General features: G+C 40.1%; 1 pseudogene; it reads right to left on the bottom strand.

Moving 5' to 3' along the window:
- Positions 1 to 2579: 2579 nt before the first annotated feature.
- LOC135053338 (5S ribosomal RNA) lies at positions 2580 to 2698 on the bottom strand (annotated as a pseudogene).
- Positions 2699 to 9540: the final 6842 nt, after the last annotated feature.

Raw genomic sequence — 9540 nt, 5'->3', positions numbered from 1 at the left:
CAAGAACAAATTCGCGTAAATGTAGGTCCAGAAATCGGCTAGGTTGCTCCAAAAGCCCACCATTACCTCACATTATTGGTCTGCCAGGTGGCTGATGAGCATTTTTGTGAATCTTGGGCAAAAGATAGAATGTTGGTGTTTTTGGATTCTGGACAGTAAGATATTGTAGTTCTTGTTTTGTGATGGTGCCTTGGGCAGCAGCTTCTTGTAATAGAATGTTGTAAGCATTCAGGAATCTGGTGGTAGGATCACTGAGGAGCTTCTTGTAGCATGAAAGATTGTATAATTGTCGATGCGCTTCGGTAATGTACATTTCTCGAGGCCAAAGGACAATATTGCCACCTTTGTCGGATGGTTTTAAGATTATATCATGCCAGGTTCCCATTTCTTGGAGGGCTTTTATCTTTAAATTTGAGATTTTTGGAGGAATGGTGGAGGCCAGTTTTAGTTTGAACATAGATATCGTCAAATTCTTTAGACACCCGGTTCAAGAAGACCCTGATCTCTGGGCTGGTATTATCAGGAGGAAAAAAGGACGATTTAGGTTTACATTTCGGTCTGTAGGTGGTTATTCCATCCATATTGGATTCCATTTGGAGTTCTTCTAGTTCCTGGATAGCGTGGAGATCATCTGTGGACAATTCTGAACTGCATGAGCTCTCTACCTGTCTAAGTTGTTGCTTGGCAAACATTTTTTTGATAAGAAGCTTCCTCCCAAATAGCCTCAGATCCTTTTCCCAGGAAAATCTGTTAAAGGATCTAGATGGTGAAAAAGAAAGTCCCTTTGCAAGAACTTCCATATGATCGGGAGAGAGAGACCTGTCAGATAAGTTGATGACCTGTAATTTGGATGGATTGTTGGGGTCTACCGCACCGTCTTCCTTTGCCGAGCTGGATATCGGGCGGTCCTTGGTATGTCCCAATCTTGATTGCGTCTGTCGTTTCTTCTTTCCCCCTCTCCTGGTTTTCCTTGATTTCTGATGCGGCCTCTAGGCCTCGAGCCTTGGCCTTAAAAACGTGGGGAGAAATCTTCAACTTCTTCCTGGTTGTATTTGGTGTTTTCAAAGGTTTCACTGGCCGAGTCTCCACTGTTGGAAGACTCAAATGTCCTTTGTTTTCTGTTCCTGTTAGGGAGTATGGGATTCCACCTAAAGATATAACCTCGTGCGAAGTCGCGTTTATCTCTGATGAATTTGTTGCATTTGCGATCAACTATTGCTTGTTCATACTGGACAATTTCTATTTTGTGTTTCTCAAAAGCTGTCTGAAAGGATAGATCCCTTTCCCAAGTCTCCAAATTTTTGCCAAGTTCATCTATTTCTTTTTTTTTTTTCTTTTTTTGATCTATGAGTAAAGTGTCCTGTTTAACCAAGAGATGTAGTAATTCGTGGGAACACTTGAGAAGTGCTGCTTCCCATTCGGTCTTCAAGTTTTCAGTTGCAAGTGGAAATGAGGGAAATACTTTGGGTCTCAGACCCCGGGGTACAATCTTGTGTTTGATATAATTTTCTAACGTTGTGACATCCCAAGATAGGCGTGTTCTCCTCTGCAAGTTTTTTTCTAATCTGGAGAAAGTGGTCCTCCAATCTGAGTTGGAAGAGGATTGTTCATAGGTCTCAGAAAAGGGATCCCCAAAATTCTCCAAGTTTTGGCGTTTCAATAACTCCGTCTTGAGTGAAAATGTCGTCATATCAAATGACGAGGTACACTTGGACAGTATTGGGGTGGAGAATAACTACTAATAAACTGGAATCTGAAAAGAAACTGCTAAAAGGATCTATGGGTAAGAAAAAGAAATGGAATAAGGTAGGTTCAAAGATCGAATAGGGACCGTGCCAAACAATCAGAGACTGTCTCTACAACAGTATAGAGTACTTATGACAAGACACAGGGCGATCGGGCACAGGTCACAAAATACAATATTATGTATAGAAGAAAAGACCAATATCGGACAATTAATTACCCTTGGTAAAGGGAGCGAGAAAATATCCACAATTTTCTCCTATTATATGCTGTCCTAGTTGGTGGTGCGCCCAGAGCCAGAAAGTACACAGACTGGCAATGGGAGAAAAAGAAGGCTCTTGTGTGGGCGCACTCTGTACAGGAAAGGAAGTTCCTATATTATATATCAAGGAATGTTTAAAACATAACTTTTATTGGTAATAATAAAAACATAATTACCCATCTAAATGATCCATGAGAAAAATAAAGAATTGAAAAAATGTTAAAATGTTCTGGTCTCTTTATTTCAAAGAGTAATTGGAAAGGTTGTAGACACTGAATTGTCATACCCCCATTTCCCCTGACCAGTACAGATTTCTGTATTGATAGGACCGAGGAGTGGTCAAAACATTATTATGACAATATCCAACTGGTATCACTTATATTAAGTTAATATAATACTAATCGATGGTCACCAGACTTAAACACCTGAATTATTGACAGATGTCGTATTTGTAGATAGAAAATAAAGCATTGAGCTGCACTAGATAGAGTGGGAAGATGGGAAGGTATAAAATAGAGATAGTGGTGATACTGCTGTTGGCGTCTCTTCTCACACAGAGAGGAAAATAATTCCTACTCTACAACACCAGGTATTCGCAGGCAGTCTCCTCTCCTGGTACTAACCCGGCCCAACGCTGTTTAGCTTCCAAGATCGGAAGAGATCGGGCGATGGCAGTGCGGTATGATAGTAGAGGATAGTAAGATCAGTACGCCAATGAGAGTGCACCTATATAAGAAATAATTAAGTAGAAAATGATTAGAAAAAATGGGAAAGAAGAGAGCGATGAATAAGTAAAGAGGGTGGAAATAGGTGGATCTGCTTTCCACGTTAGGCACGGTTCAACAGTTCCCACATTCGTGGTCCTGTGCTCCGTGGATCGTGGATGAAAGTCCACGAGAAGAGAAGGTGAAAGAATGGATTGGTCTAAATTGTTATTCAAGGATAAACTGGGTTATAGTCCCAATATAAATTAAGTACAGGGAATTGTATCAAAAAATGATAATGAACTCCTGACATGGGCTGTTGTTATAGGCAGTGGTATTGGTCTTAGGATATGTTTTAACAGCAAGGAAAGGTTTATTTATATACGCATGTGTATGTATTTTCCAGATGTTGATCCATCCAAACTGACATGCAGTTGTGTGGCAAAAGGGTCCAAGATTAACAGAATATTGCTGTGGATAAACCTGTCTGACAAAATAATTGCCACCTGTTGGAAAAATAAATAAAGCAGACTGCCTGAAGGTTCTGGTAATACTGTCGCAAAGATCTCTCTTAGGTGTATTAATTATCACAGAGTGTTATGCTGGGCGGCGACATTAATCTCACAGCAAAAAAAATATATATTGAACATATACATGTGTAAGTGTTTCATACATAGTGAGCCGTCTAAGCCAAAATATAATAATAATATTTACATGGATCATTTAGATGGGTAATTATGTTTTTATTACCACCAATAAAAGTTATGTTTTAAACATTCCTTGATATATAATATAGGAACTTCCTTTCCTGTACAGAGTGCGCCCACACAAGAGCCTTTTTCTCCCATTGCCAGTCTGTGTACTTTCTGGCTCTGGGCGCACCACCAACTAGGACAGCATAGAATAGGAGAAAATTGTGGATATTTTCTCGCTCCCTTTACCAAGGGTAATTAATTGTCCGATATTGGTCTTTTCTTCTATACATAATATTGTATTTTGTGACCTGTGCCCGATCGCCCTGTGTCTTGTCATAAGTACTCTATACTGTTGTAGAGACAGTCTCTGATTGTTTGGCACAGTCCCTATTCGATCTTTGAACCTACCTTATTCCATTTCTTTTTCTTACCCATAGATCCTTTTAGCAGTTTCTTTTCAGATTCCAGTTTATTAGTAGTTATTCTCCACCCCAATACTGTCCAAGTGTACCTCGTCATTTGATATGACGACATTTTCACTCAAGACGGAGTTATTGAAACGCCAAAACATAGAGAATTTTGGGGATCCCTTTTCTGAGACCTATGAACAATCATCTTCCAACTCAGATTGGAGGACCACTTTGTCCAGATTACAAAAAAACTTGCAGAGGAGAACACGCCTATCTTGGGATGTCACGACGTTAGAAAATTATATCAAACACAAGATTGTACCCCGGGGTCTGAGACCCAAAGTATTTCCCTCATTTCCACTTGCAACTGAAAACTTGAAGATTGAATGGGAAGCAGCACTTCTCAAGTGTTCCCACGAATTACTACATCTCTTGGTTAAATATGACACTTTACTCATAGATCAGGTCGGAAAAAAAAAGAAAAAGAAAAGAAAAAAAGAAATAGATGAACTTGGCAAAAGTTTGGAGACTTGGGAAAGGGATCTATCCTTTCAGACAGCTTTTGAGAAACACAAAATAGAAATTGTCCAGTATGAACAAGCAATAGTTGATCGCAAATGCAACAAATTCATCAGAGATAAACGCGACTTCGCACGAGGTGATATCTTTAGGTGGAATCCCATACTCCCTAACAGGAACAGAAAACAAAGGAAATTTGAGTCTTCCAACAGTGGAGACTCGGCCAGTGAAACCCTTGAAAACACCAAATACAACCAGGAAGAAGTTGAAGATTTCTCCCCACGTTTTTAAAGCCAAGGCTCGAGGCCTAGAGGCCGCATCAGAAATCAAGGAAAACCAGGAGAGGGGGAAAGAAGAAATGACAGACGCAATCAAGATTGGGACATACCAAGGACCGCCTGATATCCAGCTCGGCAGAGGAAGACGGTGCGGTAGACCCCAACAATCCATCCAAATTACAGGTCATCAACTTATCTGACAGGTCTCTCTCCCCCGATTATATGGAAGTTCTTGCAAAGGGACTTTTTTTCACCATCTAGATCCTTTAACAGATTTTCCTGGGAAAAGGATCTGAGGCTATTTGGGAGGAAGCTTCTTCTCAAAAATTTTTTTGCCAAGCAACAACTTAGACAGGTAGAGAGCTCATGCAGTTCAGAATTGTCCACAGATGATCTCCACGCTATCCAGGAACTAGAGGAACTCCAAATTGAATCCAATATGGATGGAATAAACACCTACAGACCGAAATGTAAACCTAAATCATCCTTCTTTCCTCCTGATAATACCAGCCCAGAGATCAGGGTCTTCTTGAACCGGGTGTCTAAAGAATTTGACGATATCTATGTTCAAACTAAAACTGGCCTCCACCATTCCTCCAAAAATCTCAAATTTAAAGAGAGAAAAGCCCTCCAAGAAATGGGAACCTGGCATGATATAATCATAAAACCATCCGACAAAGGTGGCAATATTGTCCTTTGGCCTCGAGAAATGTACATTACCGAAGCACATCGACAATTATACAATATTTCATGCTACAAGAAGCTCCTCAGTGATCCTACCACCAGATTCCTGAATGCTTACAACATTCTATTACAAGAAGCTGCTGCCCAAGGCACCATCACAAAACAAGAACTACAATATCTTACTGTCCAGAATCCAAAAACACCAACATTCTATCTTTTGCCCAAGATTCACAAAAATGCTCATCAGCCACCTGGCAGACCAATAATGTGAGGTAATGGTGGGCTTTTGGAGCAACCTAGCCGATTTCTGGACCTACATTTACGCGAATTTGTTCTTGATTTACCCTCCTACTTGCAGGACACGTCCGATTTACTACGTAAGATCCATGATATACATTTTGAGAACGATTTTCTTCTAGTGACTCTAGATGTGGAGGCACTTTACACAAGTATTAATCACCATCACGGTCTCACAGCAGTCAAATACTATCTGGACCAAGGAGGAGCAAAGGATTTCTCAGATTCCTTCAGAAATTACTTCACTTTGTTCTCTCCAAAAATTACTTTGTCTTTCAAGACCAATTTTTCTTGCAAGTAAGGGGAACCGCAATGGGCGCTGCTTGTGCACCCACTTATGCGAACCTCTTTTTAGGGTGGTGGGAGCACTTCTATGTCTTCAATACTATCAATGAGGAGTATACTACGCATGTGATATTATGGCTAAGATATATAGACGATATTTTTATTATTTGGAACGGTGAAAGAGGTCTCCTTATGGACTTCATTAAACTCCTAAATACCAACGATCTCAATATCTCATTGACCTACACCATCAGCTCAGAGAAGGTCCCCTTTCTTGATCTCAATATTTAAAATACTCGGCCACTGCAGCAGTCAAGAGGGAGAGCTTAATTTTTGGGAAGAAGAAAGAGGTCATCAAGCCAGATGACACCATAAGACTCATAGGGACTTTCTGCCCTGAATGGAAAATGCTGAAAAATTTCATAACTAAACATCTTCCCATCCTACAGCTGGATCCGGATCTATCCCCTTTTCTGAACTCTCCACTGCAGATAAGTTGGCGCAGATCCAAGAACATAAAAGATCAACTAGTGCGCAGCCATTTCGTTACATCCATACCCAAAAAAAACATATATTTCTGGTTCCTTCCCTTGCGGTCAATGCAAATCATGCCCACAGATATTACAAACAAACAAACACTGTCATTGACAGATATGGGCAAACAATAACGCTACAACATTTCTTTAATTGTAATACTCAAGCTGTGATTTACTACATAACGTGTGGGTGCAATCTCAAATACATTGGCATGACCACACGTAAACTAAAAGAAAGGGTCAAAAGATCTAGCACGTATGAAACAGCTCACCTCGGTTGCTAGGCACTTTCACCATAAAGGATCCATCAAAGAATTTAAGGCCTTTGGCCTGGACCGCGTTCATTTGGGCATACGAGGAGGAGACATTACCAAGGAACTCTATAAGAAGGAGAGCGAGTGGATCTTTCGCCTCAACAGTCTCAAGCCCTCTGGTCTGAATGAAAACATAAATTATGCGGTTTTCCTGTGAGTCATTTGTGTCCTCATCCTCACACTTACTTATAGCACAGTTTAATCACTATACACTACTCATCCCATCGAGTCACCTTCTTTCCCATCAGGCACCTGTCTTTCTCCCAACTCCCGTCCAATCCTCCTCATCACTCTCAACACATTTTTGCCTTTGCCTTGCACCTTTTGCATCTAATCCGCCTGTGATTCAGCACCTCTTCTCTCATCATTAATTTATCCCCCCCCAGCGAATTCATACCTAATCTTCTTCACCATATCATACTTTCCCTTCTTTTGTTATCCTCTAATTTAATTGCTTCCCATGTATTTTACAGTGTTTTTACCCAGGCACACCTCACGCTGTACTCTATGTGATTGCCTTTCCAATCTACTTCATTTTTCCTCGCAGTTCCTTCCCCTTAACACTTTATTCTATTTCCCACGTATGTAGCTACACTGATACCCATGTATATGTAATATGCAATTAAAAAATTATTTTTTCTCTTTCACACACATGCTTCCAGATCCTATGATTTATGCCTATATATCCATTCATCAATAAGCTGTCATCTGCCCATCCATTTATCTTCATTTAACAGGTGCCAGCTTTATTAAATAATCCCTGGCCACCTGGCATCATCTATACTCCAAACCAATAGATTTATATAGATTTATAATTTTTCACCCACAATCCTTGCCCACCATGTCCACTTTTAACTTATATCTAATTTTTATTTTTATATTTATTTTTCTACTTAATTTTATTTTATTTCATTTCAATTTCATAAATTTTCGTATCTCACATCACCCACATTCTATTTACAATTCATCAGTCATCCACTTTTCCTGCGATACTCCTTTTCACCTTCACAGTTCAATTCCCGTCTTATTTCAGTTTTAGCAGTTCCCCACATTCACTGTTCACACAGCCAGACACCTCCCAATATGTCCTATGACATATCACTCCTGTCCCAGTCCCACTCACACCCCTATGTTAGGATCCAACACCCCTGTCCCTTGCTTTCATTTAACACAATAATAATTCCTCCAAGCTTTTCTCCAGGTCTAGCCAGTACCCTCCTCTTCCCTTTCTATTAGTATAATAAATTCTCAACAGTATTAGTCCGTTTAGGATTTTTTTTACCATTTATTAAGTGTTTTTTGATTGATCCATATCTTATTCCACAAATTTAAAGGTGCTTTGTTTGCATCTTTACTACAAACATTATTTGTTCAACCTTTTTTTCCTTTTCCCATTTGCCCATACCTTAAACAATCCGGGACCACCCTATCCCTTAGATAAAATGGTGCTCCAGGCCTCGCATCTGTTATCCCTAACATGCCCACTTCTCCATTAACTTAACCACATCCCATCCCTATACCAATATGGCGTCCTGGGCCTCGTCAGCCTTATGCTGACTTGCTCAGTCCAACTACACGCAATACCCAGTGAACCTCCCCCGGAGCGACGGCTGGCGTGATCGCTAATGTAGCGCACTCGCTTCCTGACCACTGGTCGACTGATAAAGGTAACTGCTTTAAAAACCCATCCCCCCTTTACACCTCCGAACCCAGAAGTGAACAATCCCTACGGGCGAAACGCGTCTTCCATACGGGGGGTCCGCACATGGAGTGACTTTATGGCATCATTCCACTTCACCTGATAATGCATTGACCTGTCCATCTACCCTCTGGTTTGGAGTTCCGTAAGCCCTTTCTGTTCTGTGGATACACAGACAGAAATATCTCACTCATAGATACTCTCAAGTGCATCTGTAATAATTGCATATTAGAGTTTATTATTATTTCTTCTATGTGAGGCTTGTCCTCTGACACGGGCTGGAAGTCTAGCCTCCAACAGAGGCCAGGACATTATTATCTCTTATATCATAACTTTTATGATTTTTGGTATCAGATAGATATCTTTTGTCAGGATTATTCAAATCCACAGACAAGCTGCTTTTCTCCTCATTGGGACTATAATTCTGTCATACTGGTTTATCTTAGTAATGATCTGCACTGATCGTGGACTTTCTGACATGTAAATATTATTATTATATTTTGGCTTAGACGGCTCACTATGTATGAAACACTTACACATGTATATGTTCAATATTTTTTTTTTTTGCTGTGAGATTAATGTCGCCGCCCAGCATAACACTCTGTGATAATTAATACACCTAAGAGAGATCTTTGCGACAGTATTACCAGAACCTTCAGGCAGGCTGCTTTATTTATTTTTCCAACAGGTGGCAATTATTTTGTCAGACAGGTTTATCCACAGCAATATTCTGTTAATCTTGGACCCTTTTGCCACACAACTGCATGTCAGTTTGGACGGATCAACATCTGGAAAATACATACACATGCGAATATAAATAAACCTTTCCTTGCTGTTAAAACATATCCTAAGACCAATACCACTGCCTATAACAACAGCCCATGTTAGGAGTTCATTATCATTTTTTGATACAATTCCCTGTACTTAATTTATATTGGGACTATAACCCAGTTTATCCTTGAATAACAATTTAGACCAATCCATTCTTCCACCTTTTCGTGGACTTTCATCCACGATCCACGGAGCACAGGACCACGAATGTGGGAACTGTTGAACCTGATAATGTCAATTACTATCTTAAAACATAAAGCTATACACTGTTACCGTGGAGCCG

Source organism: Pseudophryne corroboree, chromosome 2 (genome assembly GCF_028390025.1).
Source record: "Pseudophryne corroboree isolate aPseCor3 chromosome 2, aPseCor3.hap2, whole genome shotgun sequence".
Lineage (NCBI taxonomy): Eukaryota > Metazoa > Chordata > Amphibia > Anura > Myobatrachidae > Pseudophryne > Pseudophryne corroboree.
The sequence above is the reverse complement of the archived record's forward strand: the minus strand, read 5'-3'. Positions and strand labels throughout refer to the sequence as shown.